The sequence below is a fragment of the Pinus tabuliformis genome, chromosome 4_2, assembly GCF_031772625.1.
Source record: "Pinus tabuliformis cultivar Carrire ecotype Pingquan chromosome 4_2, CPIR1, whole genome shotgun sequence".
In the NCBI taxonomy this organism is placed as follows: domain Eukaryota; kingdom Viridiplantae; phylum Streptophyta; class Pinopsida; order Pinales; family Pinaceae; genus Pinus; species Pinus tabuliformis.
Genome location: NC_142304.1, coordinates 490,441,638 through 490,460,996, shown reverse-complemented (window position 1 = coordinate 490,460,996; position 19,359 = coordinate 490,441,638). Strand labels below are relative to the sequence as shown.

Genomic DNA, 19,359 nt, shown 5'->3' with positions numbered 1-19,359 from the left:
TTAAGCACATTTTGGAGGGTCAATCACGCTTTGCAGATAAATATCAAGTGTCAAATGTTGTATTATCTTATAATATGAGACGATCTTATGAATGTGTGCACAAGCTGTTGTTTTATAACTTTATATGGATTTGGAATGTTATTAGCCTTAAATATTATAACTCATTTTTGGATAAAATATCTAAGGTTGATGATGTCTTGCATTTTAAAACTCATGAATCCCTGGAATTTATGGTTGGAAAGCAAGTTGGTATGAGTGATGTCTGTTACCCAGACAATTTTTTTTACCTATATGGATCAGAAGAGATTTCTTTGCCATTTTGCTTGTGCACTATATTTAGAAGATCAAAGGACTTTGGTGGTGGAGTCTTTTCACTTGCAGCTACAGTCATGAGTGATCTTATACACAAAGATCCAACTTGCTATTTTGTTCTAGATGTTGTTAGTTTGCCTAATGCTTTCTTGGATGTCATCATGGTTGGTGTACTCCCTTATGTAGATGCAGTAGCTTACCACAATGCTTGTATGCTTTGTGCCTTAATAAAATTTGTCTTCAATCTATTAATGATCATGGTTCTCTAAGATGTTTTGTGAATTTTTTTACATCAAAAACCTACTTATTGGCTTTGGTAGGTGACACTCCTGGGTCCTTATCATCTACCTTGGATGCGCTTATGCAACATTCTTCTTGTTTGAGGGGTCCTGGGGTGGATGTAGTGATTGAAATATTAAATACTATAGAAAAACTTGGATTTGGTGATGAAGTGTCTTCCTTGTTGCAAGAATCTGCCAGCTCTTATGTGCATGTTCCCATGGAAACTGATTTAGAACAGAAAACAGTTAGGATAGTGGATGGAGATGAATCATCGAGGGAAACATATGAGTTGGTGGATTGATACTTCCACTGAAATTTTTTCTTCAAACATAGAACCTGTTAGTGTCAGTCTTTCCAGCCTTCCTCCAGTGATCAAATATGCTCTTACAAAGTGATTTTGAAGTGTCAAGGTCAAATTTTGTCATTTCAGTGAGTCTTCAAGCAAAATTTGGTCACTAGGCATTAGGTCTAGGGTTTGCTCTCACTCTTTTCAAATTTGCCCAAATGCCAATCTATGTCACTATTCAGCTGAGTCTATCATCATTCATAGGGTTGTCATTATCATCTCAGTGTCTAATGAGTCATTTTACACCTTGTTCATGCTTCAGTTGCGCCTAGGTAAGGTCATTTCTCTCTCCTAGGGTTTTGAAGGCAATTTCTCTTGGACGGTCAAATCATCGGCAAAAATTGTTTCCTGATGTTCATACACCTTCCCCTATCCTTAAATTACCTTACCAAATGCTTCCCATCCCTTAGATCCGCCAAATTCCTCATTTTCGCACAAACCCTAGTTTCTTGCTACAACCTGGCAATTTTCTAGGTTGGGCCTGTGTTTTGCCCTTTTGGACCCCTTCCCCTCACTCAATCTCCACGATTACACTTTCCCCTGCTTCCTAACATCCCTCCCTACTTCCAAAAATTTCCCCAAGAATTTAGAGGCCTCTTATCCCCTTCATTTCGCTTCATTTCGACAAAATTCCTTGTTTCACACATTGGGATAAGTTTCACTCAAAAGATGTTTCAGAGCAATCAAAGATGAATTTTGGAAAACTGAGAGAGATTTTTGTCCACAACATGCCAAAGAAGAAAAACCTCTTTCACTTTTTACACAGGTGTCATGGTTTTAGAGAAATGTCAAAAATACAATCGCCAGATCCAAGGAGGTTGAGCAATGCACTAAAACGGAGAAAAAGGCCCGATCCCCTCCACATCTTGGCTGAGGCTTCCTTGAAGGAGCATGATGCTAAATGACTTAACTCCAGCACAAATTTCAAAAATTTTTGAGCATTTTTGGTCACTTGTGAATTTTTGGGCAAAAAACAGGTTTTCTCCACCAACACGTCGCGCGCCGCGCGCGACCCTTTCGATGGGCAACTCCTTTTCAAGAAAACTCAGAATTTTTGGATTTTTCATGCAAAAATACACTTTCTCAGCAATTTCCAAGAAATTTCACCAAGTTTTGGGCCTCCAGAAAGTCAAAAAACAAGCAAAAAATGACTTTCTGCCACCTTTTTGACACACAGGAAGCAGTCTTGGGAGATTGCAATTTTGGAGGGGAAAATGGCCACCAAATTCAGAAATTCCACTTGGGTTGGAAAGTAGACATCCAGACCTTTCCAACAAGCCCACTTTTGCCTCATTTGGACACCTGGAAGTGCCTCAAAAGCAGCTCCAAAGGCGCGCGACGTGTTCAGGATCAGGGCGCGACGTGTTGGGCAGTTTTCACAGAAATTCACCTACAGCTCAGCAAAACGCAGTTTTGACTGGATTTGACTTTTTGGAGTAGATTTTGATCTTCCTTGTTGTAAATGATGTAATTTTATGATATTTTGACACTTATTTATCTCTTCTAGAAGATTCATTCATGAGATAGGCAAAAATTTAATGAATGAATTGGTTTCCTAGCTTATAGAGGCAAGTTGTTTTGACTACCTAGTTTTCAGTGCTCAGTTTAGAATTGGTTGAAACAGCTCCTAGGATAGTGAGCTCGACCCCTAGAGGAAAGGAAAGATGTTAGATTGCCTATATTATTTACTTTCTTGGTCATTTTCATGGTTGGACTCTTGAGGGAGAAAGCTCTATTGTATTACTCATTGTATCTCTGCAATTTTGGCAAAGGAAGAAAGACCAGGGTTTTGCAGTCCTTTTTGGGATTCCTGTCGTTACATGTATTGATGGTGTGTTTCTCTTTGTACTTGTAAGTTTGTTATGTGAATCATCTTCTTACTTTTCCTTCTGCAAATAGGCAAATGAAGTGTTAAAGTAGAATTCATGATTGTCATGCTCTGCTTTTAAGTTTGCTTAATATTTATGTTTTCATCTGTCTAAAGAGAACTCTTGAAGGTTTCTTGCTCTCTTTAGCTCCTCACCGGTCATTCCTATCCATTCACTTAATTCAAAGGCATCAATACAGTCTCCTACCTTGCCCCAAAGAACCCCCTACAAAAACTGTGTCCAATCCCCGCACCCAAATTGCCTTTTCCCGATTTTCCACCAAAATCCTAAAAATCTCAAATCAAACCTTTTATCACTTTACTAATCTAAAATCAGTGTTCTTTATTGGTTATCTCGCCCGTTGAAGATCTCTACCGAGATAGACCGGAGAGAGCCCTCTCCTGCCCCGTAGGGCTAGCTACAAGGCTAAGTGGTTTAATGTTGCCTTGGAGTTTACCTTTCTCAGCCCGAGGTGAAATTTCAAGTGCTAACAGAACCCTTTTTCTAGATTGTATAAGAAATGCTACACATCTCTTAGAAAATGATTTGCACAACATAGATACATATGGGGGATTTTGCTGATAAAAAGGGTATAGAGTTCGTGCTGCAACTATTTGGTTTACCCCTCTTACCATTATCATTTGTAAGTGGCAAACATATTGTTGGTGAATTTAAGAAATTTTCACCGTAGCACTCATCTCCTCTCGCAAGGGTTGTTTGTACTACTCTTAGAGAACACATGAAACCTGGAATTGAATTCATGGATTTGTTGGTTAGAACAAAGCTGATAGATATTGAGGTAGCACAAAACATGATAATTTTGAGATGCCTTTCAAGTATAGATGGTGTTTATCCTTTTAAACACATCTACTAAAAAGCACAAGAAGTAAGCAATCAACTCTTATACTAACATAATATCCAAACTGAATTATTATATTTCCTATTTCATTTCACAATTCTTAATAGTTGTCATTTGGGTTGAAATTCATATTAGGCAACCTCTGCAATTGTTGGAAATGGTTTATACACACAATGGATGCCAGAGGTTAGACGAATTACTCTAGAAAGAATTCAGAGTCTACCTAGTGTGAAAATAGTCTATGTGGTTCTTGAAGCTCAATACCGGGCTTTTGTAAGTGCAGAGTCTAGAATCTTAACCATAAAAGAAAATGTGTTGTAGTTGAGATAGTTGGGTACCTTCTAGAGGATATAAGAGACAAAAATACCTACAACACGTTCTACAAAGATCTCTCTGATGCCAATATATTCATCAGATCTCTAATATTTGTCGAGGAACTTGCTCAAAAGGTAAAGGTTGTAGTGGACATAGAAAGACAAAGACTGAATGATCTCTTGGCTTTCCCTTCAATGCTAGAAGTAATGAGACTAAATAAACTGGGTTATTTCAGTATGTCTCATTTGGGCCAATCCAAAAGCTCTTTCTTTCAAATGTTTAAAAGAAATAAGAGTTCATCGAGCTTTGAGGAAAGCATGCTTAAGCTGGTTAGGACCCTACCCAAAGTCCTCAAGTATCTACCAAGCAACCAGGCTCAGGGTGCTAGAGTCTATATCACGAGTTTGCATTTTTCGTTAGGTGGATCCCTAAAGAATCTTGAAAAATTCTTTAAGATGATTACAGGGTTGTATGTGCCTACTCTCAATAAAACATAATTGGAGTTTGCTGATCTAGTCATCTATTTGGACACGGGAATACGGAACCCTCTGGATCCTTGCATGTATGATGATTTTAAAGAGTATTTGAATTGGTATGACACTAGAAAGTTTGAAATGAGAAACCCAAAAATCCAAATGCACCAATCATTGGTAGCACCTTGCAAAGAAGCCACATTATTATTGGTGACAATAGTCATTATGTGGTTGTTGTGATGGAATTGAAAGCTAGAGATGCAAAGGTTGTGCCAATATTTTTAGGTGGATTGGATTTTTCCACCCCTGTGGAGCATTTATTGTATGATCCAATAACAAAGAAATATCTTGTAGATGTTTTGGTTTCCTTGACTGCATTTACACTTGTGGGTGGACCTGTTAGGCAAGATCATCCTTGTGCTATAGAAGCTTTGTCCAAGCTTGATGTTCCCTACATTATGGCCTTGCTATTAGTGTTATAAACTACAAAGGAGTGGCTTATCAACACTTTAGGATTGCATCCAATTCAGGTTGGTGATTTGGAGCCGATTGTTTTCTCAGGCTATGATGCAAGAATGGGTAGGTTTGATTATTTTTCTGAACATTGTTTCAACAAGTTCATCAATTAGATAATTTGTTAACAATATAATCTATCTAAAATTGTTAACCTTGTTGCGAAAGTAAAATTATAATTACATCAATGTTAGAATACCAAAACAAGGGTCATGGTACCATACACATATGTAGGATCAAAATTTCTCTTGAGCCATTGCAAGGTTCTTTTGAAGTGGCTGTAAAAATTTGTTTCTAACTTCTTTATATTGATGTGTAGGCAAGTCCCATGCACTTCATAAGTTTTGAACAACTTTGTACAAGGGATATCAAGTGGGCTCAGCTAAAGCAAATAACAAAGGTGATCATGTCAAAATGCCATTTCAATTTGTTTTGCATGTTACAACCTAATTAAGATAATTGAAGTTGGGTATAACGATAATCTTCACTAATGCAATATATTATTACTTGCACGTCTGCGGGAGGAAAAGAAAATAACCATATCTGTATTTAGCTTCCCAACTGACAAAGGAAATGTTGGCACTGCAACCTACCTCAATGTATTCTCTTCAATTTTCAGTGTATTACAGGAACAAAAGACAGATGGATATAATGTAGAAGGTTTGCGAGATACTTCTGAAGCACTGATTGAAGAAAAGAAGTTAAGTTAAACATCCCAAATTTTAATATTGCTTAAGAAATGAATGTGAGAGAGTATCAACAGCTAGCACCTTATGCTAAGGCTTTGGAAGAAAATTGGGGCAAGCCTCCAAAGAACCTTAACTCTGATGGGGAGAACCTGCTTGTATATGGAAAACAATCTGGAAATGTTTTCATTGGAGTGCAACCAACTTTCATATATGAAGGCGATCAAATGACGCTTATTTTCGTAAAGTCAGCAAGTCCACACCATGGATTTGCTACTTATTAATCTTTTTTGGATAAAATATTTAACGCTGATGATGTCTTGCATTTTGAAACTCATGGATCCCTGAAATTTATGCTTGGCAAGAAAGTGGGAATGATTGATGTTTGTTACCCAGACAATTTTTTTAACTATATGGATCTGAAGAGATTTCTTTGCGATTTTTCTTGTGCACTATATTCAGAATATCAAAAGACTTTAGTGGTGGGGTCTTTTCAGTCACAACTATAATCACGAGTGATCTTATTCACAAAGATCCAACTTGCTATTCTGTTCTAGATGTTGTTGCTCTGCCTGTTATCACCCCAAGAAACTCTCCTAGGTTGTATCTCGAGATGCTCGAGAACATTAGAACTCAACAAAAATGTTGGAAATAAATGGTGGATGAATGAAAGAAATGTTGCATATTCAAGCCAGATAACCACTTCTACTGTACTTGACCCCAGACATGGGTGAACACCCCCAGACTATAAGGCTTTTAACCATCAATTACTCACAGTTTAAAGAAAATGTGATGATGGAGAAGACTGACCACACCAGCAGATGCACAGGACCCTATGATGGCCGGCTGCAACCAATTAAAAGGTCTGTAAATTATATTTCCTAATGCACAGACAGGATGCCAGCTCTCTGGCATTAAAACAACAGAAACCTACGTACACATTCAATAATACTAACTAGATTCTAACACAGAGTTGGGATGACAACCCCTCTAATGCTAAACATCTACAACAAATGAATAAATGCATAATAGGCACAGCCTAGAACAAAGAAGAAGAAGTGGAAAGTGAGCAATTAACAACAAAAGAAGCTTGTATTAGCTGAAAATGAAGACCAGACGCTGCAGGTATCACAGTAGTTACAGTCTCCAGAAGTTGAACCTTACAACAAGATAACACTCATCAACCCCTATTACATTCTGTCTTCTGAGTATATATAGAGGTTAATTACAAAATATCTCTGCTAGCCTATGCGTGGAGGTGTCATAATGGACCACCAACCGCATTTACAATCAGATATGGGTCTCTGATACCATCTGCTGACTTTAATGGACAAAATCGACCTTTTTAGATAGTTTGATGTCTTTCTCTGGCAACTGGAGTGAATTATGGATTAAAGTCCATGCCTGATAAATGCTCTTCATTGCTCGAGGCGATCCCGTTTGTCCTTCGACCATCTACTCCTTGAATGCGATGGTTGAAGCTTGAATGTACCAAGTACAGGTAATTGATCGTTGCTGTCCATCGGGAGCTCCAGATAGTCAAAGGAGTTAAAAATCATGGCAAAAACATGAGCAGAAGGCGGATAAAAATTACCCGTTAGATTAAACAATCAGACGACGGAGATCATTGGTGGGAGGAATCGGGAGGCAGACAGGCGAAGACAATTTTCAGCCGTCGGATCGCAGTCGGGCAGATCCGGTGGCGATCGGGTGCGAGAGGTGCGCGAGTTTTAAACGACGGGGAAAGATGGTATTGTGGGCAGGCGGTTTCCCCGCACCACCTACCGGGGCTCGGTAGTTTTCATACCGCGGGGCGCGATCCTGTACCAATGCGCCACGTGGCAGGCTAATATCGCCGCCTCGCGGGTTCACAAGCGCGCAAGTCGCACGATCGGGGGAAGCGTCCACCGTCAGATCTCCGATGGATGGTGAGATGGGAGGAAACATGCAAGAGGTTTATTGCGCGGGAACAATCAATGGCGACCATTAGATCAGCAGATCAACGGCTGCGATTGCAGCTGGGTTAATACACAGGTTTCCCATTGTTATGACAGGGAAACGGTTAACGCGAGGAACAAGTGAAAGCACGGGATACATGGGGTTTCAAGGGTTATAATTTATATGAATGAGGCAAAAGGTGGCTTAAACATGGTTTATAGAAGACAACAGTAATAATGGAGTTAGGAGAACAAGGAGGATGAAAGGAAAGAAGGAAATGGAGGTTTTAGGACAAAACCAGAGATATGGAGGGCTAAAAGAAAACGAGGAAACTGAAGGAGGAGGGGAGGAAAGACTTTTTCAAGCTCCCTTTAAGCACCAAGAACACGATCAAGCTGATATTTGGCCCTCCACATGCTGAATTATATAGCAGTGCTAACATTGGCTCCTTTTGGGGATGAGATCCTCCCTGTGAGGTCTCAAGAACTGTAGACCAATGCCTTCATACAAAATCAACTTAAAAATAGTGCCTAGTATCCATTGGGCATGGAGTCAGACCAGGTATTCACTTAAAACTGAAAAAAAAAAAAAAAAAAAAAAACTGCTTACAATCATTAAAGCCTAAAAACTTAAAACTTCAAAAACTGCCCGTCTGCTGGGCCATCAAAATTGGTGCCTGTCATCCGGTTCATCATAGATCAGCAAAACCGGATTTAATTGATCCTCTACCTCAAACAGTTTAGGAAATTTGACCTTAATAGGCAGATATGGATCAAATTTCATTTCCCTTCTGTGTATTCTCCTCCTTGGATGTTGTTTACAGGAGCCTTTGCACACCTGCTGAATAATCATTGTTGCTATGCACATTTCTGTGTCATATGTGGTCTGCACAACTAATATGAATGATGAACCATCAATTTCTTGTGCAGGGGACACAGAGACCTTTTCTGCTCCTGAATATTTGTTATAACAATCCTCATCCAAGGAGGAATTCCAAGACTGCACATCGTCTTCCTCTGTCATCTGATAAGCTGCCCTTTCAGTCTGTGTGGAGGCCATCTGAGCAGGCATTAGAATATCAAGACTGAGATGATCAGTATCAGCCTTGGGCTTTGAATTATGTTCTGCATCAGTGTTTAAGTGGCAACTTTGAGGGATTTTTACTTGAGCAGACAGAGGGACAAAAGATGATGGGGAGCTTTCCTCTCCCTTTTTAATCACTGGACTGGGGGCAAAAGCAGGCTAGAAAATTGGCAGATCTGCATAGCCATGAGAAGATGAGCTGGCTTCGGGCTCAGATTCATGGAGGAAGGGACCTGCTGCTGGCTGCTTCTGCTGATAAGCTTGTTGTTCTGTAGGTACAACAAACTGATAAGCAGTGCTCTTGGATACTGCTTCTTCATATGCAGCTCTAGTTAGGAAAGGAGCACCTTCCGAACCATGGACCTCCTCCTCTTTTTCAGGTTACTCTTCTTCCATGACTATATTTTGACAAAGGGTCTTCACCCTTTGATCTTCGTTTGCATCTCTGTTTCTCCACAAAATCTGCAACTGCTCCTGTGTTCCTCTACATGGATATGGAGTTGGAAGAGAAAAGGAACAAGGAGCTCCTGCTACTTTAGAATACTGCTCAGCCTTTAACTTGGAAACTTCAAAGGTCAAAAACTCAATCATCCTAGCTAATTCATCAATCCCAGGTTCTGAGGATGATGAGGACTCTCCTCCCTGTCTTCTGCTTTCAACATCTCCTTCAAGTCTCTCTGCAGCCAGAATGTTCGATTCAACTTCAAAAGCTGCATCTTGCATATCAGCCAAAGAAGCACATTTTCTTTCTCTCAACAGCAAGCAGAACTGAGAATCGAAGGCACTAGCATAACTGAGCATAGAAGAAGCAGGGGTAGGCTTTATTTCATCTGGTATTCTGTTGTACATAAGGTTGAATCTTTTGTTGAAATCAGACAACAGCTCACCATATTCTCTTTGCAAGTTCCCAAATTCATCATGATAAAAGAGCAAATCTCTATTATTTCCACAGTGCTTTAGGAAAACATCATCTAGGGCCTCAATGTCTGCAATAGACCTAGGGGGTAAATTTCTGAACCATTTTCTAGCTTCCCATCTAGGCTTTGGACAAAAACCCTCATCCAGACATCCTCTTCATTGATATCTAGATTATCAGCATAACAATAAAAAGATTCAAGGTGCTCTTCAGCTGTTATTCCTTCTGCACTAGTAAAATTAGGCATAAATTCTTGATAATCTCCTGCAGGCATGGCATTCAAAGGGGTAGGCAAGACTAAGGGTCCATACCTAGTAGCAACTATTCGTTCTATCTTTGTAAGAGCTTGCTGACTTGCCATGGCTGAGGTATATGAAAGGGATACTGGTGGACTGAGTGGAACGAATCAATGAAAAGAATGATAGAAACAGAGGAATATGATGGACAACATGGAAAGCTTCTTTCTTCTGAGGTCTGAAAGGGAAATAAATGACTAAGGAGCTGTATGAATCTTTGAAGGTATTTCTACACTGGCAGAGATACATAAAATTTCAAGGCTTACCTGATTCGGATGCTCCTTACTGCAATATTTTCTTCTGCTGAACGATCTTCTCAGGATCAGGCACTGGTTCAGCTGCTGGTTTCTGAAGATATCTCCGAACATGCCTCACCAACTGAGCCAGAACTTCAATGTGGAGTCGCCAAAGGATTGTATTCCTCCAATGGAGTTGCCAGATAGATGATTACAACCAAAATATGTGTCCAGACCTTGTCTATCATCAAAATCTGGAACTGTGTCGTTCTCCCAGGGAAGCTGAGCTTCAATTCTCCTCTCCCCGGCAACGGCGCCAATTAATGTTATCACCCCAAGAAACTCTCCTAGGTTGTATCTCGGAGATGCTCGGGAACATTACAACTCAACAAAAATGTTGGAAATAAATGGTGGATGAATGAAAGAAATGTTGCATATTCAAGCCAGATAACCACTTCTAATGTACTTGACCCCAGACATGGGTGAACACCCCTAGACTACAAGGATTTTAACCACCAATTACTCACAGTTTAAAGAAAATGTGATGATGGAGAAGACTGACCACACCAGCAGATGCACAGGACCCTGTGATGGCTGGCTGCAACAAGTTAAAAGGTCAGTAAATTCTATTTCCTAATGCACAGACAGGATGACAGCTCTCTGGCATTAAAACAACAGAAACCTGCGTACACATTCAATAATACTAACTAGATTCTAACACGGAGGTGGGATGACAGCCCCTCTAATGCTAAACATCTACAACAAATGAATAAATGCATAATAGGCACAGCCTGGAACAAAGAAGAAGAAGTGGAAAGTGAGCAGTTAACAACAAAAGAAGCTTGTATTAGCTGAAAATGAAGACCAGACGCTGCAGGTATCACAGTAGTTACAGTCTTTAGAAGTTGAACCTTACAACAAGATAACACTCATCAACCCCTATTACATTATGTCTTGTGAGTATATATAGAGGTTGATTACAAAATATCTCTGCTAGCCTATGCGTGGAGGTCTCATAACGGACCACCAACCGCATTTACAATCAGATATGGGTCTCTGATACCATCTGCTGACTTTAATGGACAAAATTGGTTTTTTAGATAGTCTGATGTCCTTCTCTGGCAGCTGGAGTGAATTATGGATTAAAGTCCATGCCTGATAAATGCTCTTCACTGCTTGAGGCGGTCTTGTTTGTCCTTCGGCCATCTGCTCCTTGAATGCAGTGGTTGAAGCTTGAATGTGCCGGGTACAGGTAATTGATCGTTGTTGTCCATCGGGAGCTCCAAACAGTCAAAGGAGTTAAAAATCATGGCAGAAACATGAGCAGAAGGTGGATAAACATTAGCCGTTAGATTAAATAATCGAATGGCGGAGATCATTGGCGGGAGGAATCGGGAGGCGGACAGGCGAAGACAATTTTCAGTCGTCAGATCGCAGTCAGGCAGATCCGATGGCGATCGGGCGCGAGAGGTGCGCGAGGTTTAAACATAGGGGAAAGGCGGTATTGCGGGCGGGCGGTTTCCCCGCACCACCTACCGGGGCTCGGCAGTTTTCGTACCACGGGGCGCGCTCCTGTACCAAGGCGCCACGTGGCAGGCTAATACCGCTGCCCCATGGGTTAAAAAGCATGCAAGTCACGCGATCGGGGGAAGTGTCCACCGTCAGATCTTCGATGGATGGTGAGATGGGAGGAAACATGCAAGAGGTTTATTACGTGGGAACGATCAATGGCGACTGTTAGATCAGTAGATCAACGACTGCGATTGCTGCTGGGTTAATACACGGGTTTCCCATTGTTATGACAGGGAAACGGTTAACGCGAGGAACAAATGAAAGCACGGGCTACATGGGGTTTCAAGGGTTATAATTTATATGAATGAGGCAAAAGGTGGCTTAAACATGGTTTATAGAAGACAACAGTAATAATGGAGTTAGGAGAACAAGGAGGATGAAAGGAAAGAAGGAAATGGAGGTTTTAGGACAAAACCAGAGATATGGAGGGCTAAAAGAAAATGAGGAAACTAAAGGAGGAGGGGAGGAAAGACTGTTGCAAGCTCCCTTTAAGCACCAAGAACATGGTCAAGCTGATATTTGGCCCTCCGCATGTTGAATTATATAGCAGTGCTAACACTGCCTAATGATTTTTTGGATGCCTTCATGGTTGGTTTCCTCCCTTCTGCAGGTGCAGTAGCTTGTATACCACAATGCTTGGATGCTTTGTGCCTTAATAAACGTGGTCTTCAAGCTATTAATGATCGTGGTGCTCTAATGTGTTTTGTGAAATGTTTTACATCAAAAACCTACTTACTAGCTTTTGGTAGGTGACACTCCTGGATCCATATCATCTGCCTTGGATGCGCTTATGTGAAATTATGCTTCTTTGAGGGGTCCTAGGGTGGATGTATTGATTGAAATCTTAAATACTATTGCAAAACTTGGATCTGGTGATGAATTGTCTTCCCTGATACAAGAATTTGCCAACTCTTTTGTGCTTGTTCCCATGGAGACTAATTTAGAACATAAAATAGTTAGTTCAGTGGAGGGAGATGAAACAACAAGGAAAACATTTGAGATGGGGGGTTGATACTTCCGCTGAAAATTTGCCTTCAAACATAAAATCCTTTTCCAGATTGTATAAGTAATGCTACACGTCTCTTAGAGAATAATTTGCATAACACAGATACATATGGGGGGTTTTGCTGAGAAAAAGGGTATAGAGGTCGTGCTACAACTGTTTGGTTTACCCCTCTTACCATTATCATTTGTAAGTGGCCAACATATTATTGTTGCATTTAAGAAATTTTCACCGTAGCACTCATCTCCTCTCACAAGGGTTGTTTGTGCTACTTTGAGAGAACACATGAAACCTGGAATTGAATTCATGGATTTGTTGGTTGGAACAAAGCTGGAAGATATTGAGGTAGCACAACACATGAGAATTTTTAGATGCCTTTCAAGTCTAGATGGTGTTTATCCTTTTCAACACATCTTACTGATGCCATGCAAGCATTACAAATATATGGAAGAATGAACCAATTGTCAATGCCTAGTTCTGAGCCCAAAGATCAACTAATCTTCTAGAAGAATTTTCCACTCTTAATTATGATGGGGATGTTGATATTAAGTTTCCTGCTGTGGATCAAAGGTTGGGTGAAAAACTGCGAGAGACTTCTTAAAATTCTTACTTGTCAATAGCTGGATTTTAACAGTGCAATATTCCTTTGATTACTTCTAAAACATGGCGGGGTGAGATAGGTTCGAATAGATATTGTAATAAATTTGAGGCATCTATTTATGCCTTTGGAAAAGTAGGTAATTTAGCAGATGACTTGTCTCATGATCCATTTCCCTGATGGTTAACAATGATATGGGTGTGTCTCAATGCGATGTTGCACATTATTTCAGCAAGAGCTTGATTGATCATGATATTATGCCCTAATCTTATCCAGTTTCTGGTATCCTATCAAGTTCCAACTTTGTTTAAGAGTTTGCATGTTCTAATTTTATGGCCTTACTTGTCAGTACTAAACAAGATGGAATTTATCAGACAGAAGATTCATCAAACCATGGTATTAGTAAAGGCTTATTTCAAGAGACAATAAATCCCAAAACAGGAACATGCCACCTAAATGAAAACTCCAACAAGGATTCCCCCATGCATTTAAATACTATGGAAGATCCTTTCACCCATGTCAACGTCCAAGATCATTTAGACATGGGAACTAAATGTGAAATAAAATAAAACTTGTTTGTATTCCGTAGGAAATGGTTATTTTTGCTTGGAACAGATCTGGTTCTCTAATGGATATTTTTCAAAAGGACCTTTTTGAGCAGGCCTTGTGGATATTCATTACAACAGAAATAACCTACTTTATTCAAGCTAAACATATTAAACTGATCCTAAGAGATATGTACAATCTTTTCCATTTAAATCTGAACAAACTTTCTCTTCCAGCATTTGGACACTCCCAAATAGATCGATTCCTCTTAAGATCCCTCAACATGGTACGATGTGGAGAACTAGTGCGGCCAAGTAGTGAATTTCTTAAAGGCCATAGTTGTCTCCAATTTAGGGGTTGTGGGGCACTTTACCCCTAGTAGTGAAAGAAGCAACACAATATAAATTTTATGAATTGCAGCTTGGAGAATTCTCTCTTCTAACATTTCCAATTCACAAACTCAACTTCATAATCCAAAGTCAATAACTAAACTATAGCCAATGCTTGAGTTCATTCATCAACATGTAACATGTAACTATTGCATGCAACAAGGCCACCATGTGACTACAACATCAGTAATGAGAACTAAGTGTACACATAGATTCCATGATTGTAGTCAACTTCAAAAATTGATCACGTCTATGGATCACCAAAACGTGGATTCATGTATATGGAAATACACCATCCACTCTGAGATAATGACATCAAAATTTTAATAAAAATGAAATCCTCCATAGGTCCTTCATTTCCATCAACAGTGTGGCTAACACCATTTCTGGTTACATGTGGACATACATGTTCTAACATTTTGGTTGCTTCAATAACATAAAATTTCCTTGCACTAGCTTGTACATACTAGATTGCCAAATTACCACTTCCTACACCTACATCCAAAATAGTCTTGCCTTCAAAGTGGTGCATGTTCTCAAATATAGTTGTGTAATAAGCATACATCATCACGTGTCACTTTTGGGAAAATATTTGTAGGGAATCCACAATTCCCTCGCTGCCCATGTCTTTCCTTGTACCAAATCACTAACATTTGTGCATGTCCTTTACTAAATAGAAGAATTTTTCTCTCTTTAGCATCTCATAATTATAATGAAAAATTGCCTCAAGATGTTGTTTATAAACAAAATTTGCCTCATGAGAAGGTGTCTCATCTCGAGGAGTAGTTTTCTCATCTGCAAACCATTTTGAGGGAATTTGTAAAGAGGATGACAAAATAAATTTAAGAGAGATAGTTAAAGATGACTTCACATTTCCCCAGTTTTTTAGGCGAGATGGGTAATGAGGCAATGATGGATCCAATATCAAAGTAATAATTTCAGACAATTCTGCACTATTTCCAAAAGGATAAGAACCCTCAACCACTTAGCAGGACAATAGAATTCTTCCAGGGGTTATATGACTTCTTTCAAATAGACCAACTAAGAATTGTTGACAAATTCAAATACACAGGCATGATTTGGGAGCTTTCAATTCAACATTTTAGGCTTTAATCCCAAAAATTAGACAAGAATGAAACTTTTGATGATTTCAGACCCATATCACTATGTAATTGCATCTACAAAATCATTGCAAAAATTATTGCATGTAGGGTCAAAATCCACTAAGTTGATTCCATGTCATTAGAACAATTTGGCATCCTTCCTGGGAAACAAATCCATTACGGAATAGGAGTAGCCCAAAAAGGAATTTATAACATCAAACCAAGAAATTACAAGCAATGTTAGTGAGTTTGTCTTTCCAAGGCATATGATAGAGCAAACTGGATTTATTTAGGGCTACTCATCCATATAGGGTTCAATGTGCAATTGGTTAACTAGATAATGAATTTTCTTTCCTCAATATCTTTGCAATTCTAATTAATGGATCAACCTATTCTTCTATCATGCCTACAAGAGACCATGGGTAGGTATGTCTAGTGGCTCCTCTGCTATTTTTGACTGTAGAGTAGGTGGTCTCAACAGAGCTATAACAGAGTAAAAAATAATTATAAGCTTGAAAACTATACAAATAGGAAGAGCCCTAAACTTAACATATTTACTCTTTGTTGATTATGTTTTTATTTTGGGTAATAGGACCAAGACAAATACAATTAAGTTGAAGGACCCTACCCTTGAAGAACCAAAATTCCTACCTCAAAAACTACCAAAAACTAAGGAACTACATGAATCAACACCATCTTTGATTTGAACCTAAATTGTCTTATTATCTTCGAGTATTTCCCTAGTCACAATGACTAGTAGATGCTCCTCATGGATTATTTCTCTCATTCTATCTATTAGTAAATCAGTAAAATGTATCCCGACATTTGAATCTTGGGAAAAAAACATAAGATTGTTATCATTTAAATTATCCATATCTATTGGAGCCCAAAAATCCATTTTCTTTGGATAAGCTTTATTTATAACCTCAAAAGAAACCCTATTATAATCTGAAGGACCATTATGTCCACTTGAGCCTTGAAAAAGTATGATGGAATGAAGCTGGGTGAGGACCAAATCCAGGTTTACCATGTTAGAACCTAGGTTCATTAAGAAGATGACCTTGGTTTGAAGATATCCACCATACAAACTAGGACCATCCATACTTATCATTGCCATCTCTCTTTCATTATCAAGACTAACATAATGAGGACATGTAACCCATGGAGGCCCATGGTAATCATAGAATGCAATTTATTAGAATGCATGCCATGTCCACAATTTTTTATATTTAATCTCTACATCCAATGTGGCCATTTCTTATTATGAGATTTACCACATCTGAAAATGGCATCATTCACATCATTTTGAAGAAGTCTACAAAGGTCAACATAATTTTTTTCAGATTTACAACTTCCCTCACATTTGTTGGTTCCTGAAGCTCGAGCACTTTCATAACAAAAATAGGCAAAGTCAAGCAGAAAAAATGGTCCACTCTCTTTTCATATGTTGATATTAGAATGAAGTTTTATTAGACGCATTGTTTGTTTGTTTGTTTTGGTTAGAAAATGGGTTTCTCTTGGTTTTATGTGACCTTCAATTTATCATATGTAGCATGTTGAGAAATGGGAAAGAATAATGTGTGACATTTATCTTGCAGAAATAGATGTTGAATGAAAGGATACAGAGTTTAACCAAGTTATAGTTTGCTTTGGTAAAGGCAAAGGAACATCTTAAAAAATTGCCTAAGAATACACCATATATAGAGTTTGAACATAAGTAATATATGGATTTTTCTTTTGGAGATATGTTTTTTTTTCTACCCAAGATATCACAACAAGAAAAGTATTGATATTGTAGAAATTGTTTGAGGACCTCATTGAGGTCGATTTTTCTGATGTCCTACTTGATTGATATCTTCTCATATGTCAGGAAGGCTTTAAATATGAATTAATATGTTCTTGAAACAAATCAGATTCAAATTTTATAGATATAAAAGATAAAAACAAATTTCAATGCCTTCGTTTGATTGTTACTTGACTCTGTTGTGGGAAGGTTACAAGAAATGTGATTGGAAAAAGGACGGGGAGACAATGTAGAGCATGTCTTGGATATGATTCATTTGTTGTTAGAGATCCTTCAAGCCCTTGAGCCATTGACTTTGTAAATGTTTCTAGTATGGATTCCTATGGTTTTTAATGTTGCGATTCTTTCACCTCATGGTTATTTTGGGCAAGCAAATTTTTTAGGAATGCTAGGCAAGACATCAGTGGATAGGTAAACAATTTTTTTATAATTGTAATGTTCATTCCATGATATCCTCTCTTTATTGTTTGATTGTATTTTGAACGTTTCTTTTGATTTTGTTTTGTCTTTTAACTATGAAATTGAAAATACTTGGTATCATGTCCATTTAAACAACAACCAAAGATTGAAGATGAAATTAGTATTACACGATATTGATTGGAATCCTTATAGCTATTTTGTGTTCAACAATTTTCTTGACTATCCAAAAATTTTACTTTCATGTTGTTATTTGAGTACATGTTATTTATATACTTGACCAAGTTCATGCGTTAGAAAATGAAATGTTGTTGTAAATAAAATGACAAGGATTAAACATCACGCCTCAGATTATTTGTTTTCACAAGTTATCTACAACTTGATCTTTTAAGCATGTAACTTAGTTGACATGATTGTGCCTAATCTTTCCCCGAAGGTTGAATACTAAGGTACTAATGTTTTATTTTCTATGGTGATATTATATTTGCTTTGTTTATATAGGTCATTTGGCCACATTATATTGGCCACTATCGCTCAACTGAAGAAAATTTGTTCGAGTTTCTTGCTTGTATGGGGAAAAATGGCTTTGACATTGCTGATGTGCAGGTATATGTCGTATAAAATATTTATAGTCTAATTTATTTTATATTATAGTGTTCATTGCCTTTCATATCTTACACTCTACATTGTATCTTATTTTGTTTTCAAAAAGGAACTCAATATTGATGCTAAGAAGAAGGAATCGAAGGAAGAGGAGAGCAATAACACTTGAGCAACAAATACAAAAAGAGAGAGAGAAGAGAACTGCTCTAGTGATATGCTTAGAGCCAATATCCCGCATAAGACACACACATAGAGAATGATGGTGAAATCTTTACAGTTGAATTCACCTTCAATGCCTTGGCAACACAATGATAATGTTTTGAAGTGATGAACATCATTTCATCTGTAAATTGTAGTCCAACCAATATTAAGTTGGAAACTCATATTGTAATACTTTAACATTTCATATAATATAATATATGTAGTTGAAATTATTTATAGTTGCACTTGATATTATTTAGTATTTTAATTAACATATGCAACTTTGAGTTTTCATATTAGATGAACATGCACATTGTATGACATTTTTTAAATTTAGTCACAAAATCATACTAATTAATTTATGTTGATTAATAATGAATACATAAAAATCAATCTAAAACTACTAAATTAATAGTTTATATTGATTAATGATGAACACAAATCAAATGAATATACGACTAAATTAGTCATTTATAATGATTATTAATGAAAGTAAATGAAATGAATATAAACTACTAAATTAGTTGTTTATATAATGAAACTACCAAAAAAAGATAAATGACTACAACAAATGATAAATTTGTGGTTACAAAGAACGACTAAATTTTGCATATATATGACTATCAGTAGCTAATTTACAGTATCTTATAACATGACTAAAATTTAGTCATATTTCTTTGGTCACTAACTGGTTTCAAACGATGACTAAAATTTCCATATATATGACTATGAGTAGCTAATTTACAGTATCTTATAACATGACTAACATTTTGGTCAATAATTGGTTTTCTTGGGTGATCACATAGTAATATATTTTCTTGTATATTTGGTCATTAATTGTGGCAATTATGACTAAATTAATTACCAAATTTATGACTAAATATACTACTACACGATAAAATTGAGACAACCAATTAATGACTAAGCTAAAAATGACTAAAAGCTGGTCGCGTTATAAGATATTGTAAATTAGCTACTACTGGTCACCGACTGAGAAATG

At 37.8% G+C, this 19,359-nt stretch overlaps 1 pseudogene; it reads left to right on the top strand.

Annotated features, from left to right (window-relative positions):
- Nucleotides 1–3,373: 3,373 nt before the first annotated feature.
- Nucleotides 3,374–6,163, top strand: LOC149170107 (magnesium-chelatase subunit ChlH, chloroplastic-like; annotated as a pseudogene).
- The last annotated feature ends 13,196 nt before the right edge of the window (nt 6,164–19,359 follow it).